This window comes from Fulmarus glacialis, unplaced genomic scaffold (assembly GCF_000690835.1).
Source record: "Fulmarus glacialis isolate BGI_N327 unplaced genomic scaffold, ASM69083v1 scaffold24768, whole genome shotgun sequence".
Taxonomy (NCBI): Eukaryota; Metazoa; Chordata; class Aves; order Procellariiformes; family Procellariidae; genus Fulmarus; species Fulmarus glacialis.
This window is the reverse complement of record NW_009227939.1, coordinates 811-1,283: the sequence shown is the minus strand read 5'-3', so window position 1 is coordinate 1,283 and position 473 is coordinate 811. Positions and strand designations below refer to the sequence as shown.

Sequence of the window (473 nt, the reverse complement as noted above, 5' to 3'; positions counted from 1 at the left end):
CCATCGCCAGCCCAAAACACAGCAAGCGATGAGCCAGGTCCAGGATGCAGCCAGGGAGCGCAGGCAGGAGCAAAACAGGGCCAGAGATGAGCTACAGTGTGAGGCCGAAGTCCTCTCAGGAGACAGGGGCAAGGACAGAGCTGGAGATGAGCTCTGCACCTCCGGGGATCCCTCCAGGGATGAGCTGCTGGCAACGCCACAGGCTGGGAGCAGGCACCCCACAGCAAGCTCAGGAGGGGGCTGAGGCCCGGGGCTGAGCCTAAATGGGCTCCAGGAGCGTGGGTGGGGGCCCCAGGTGGGGCTGCTTGGGGCCGTTAGGGCTGCGGGTGCTCCCAGGACAGCTCGTCCTGCAGAGGGGCCGCTCTCCAGCCCCCCTCTTCTGCAGCCCAGAAATGTGTGACCAGTGAACAGTGCGACCACCCGGCCCCGCCGCTCTCCCAGGGTCTGCGCTGAGCCCTTAGGAGGGACCAGGG

At 66.6% G+C, this 473-nt stretch overlaps 1 protein-coding gene across 1 annotated transcript in view; it reads left to right on the top strand.

The window, feature by feature from the left end:
- Window positions 1–473, top strand: part of LOC104080811 (acyl-CoA synthetase family member 3, mitochondrial-like) — a 4,850-nt gene that overhangs the window by 4,010 nt on the left and 367 nt on the right. The gene's annotated exons all lie outside the window — the stretch shown is intronic.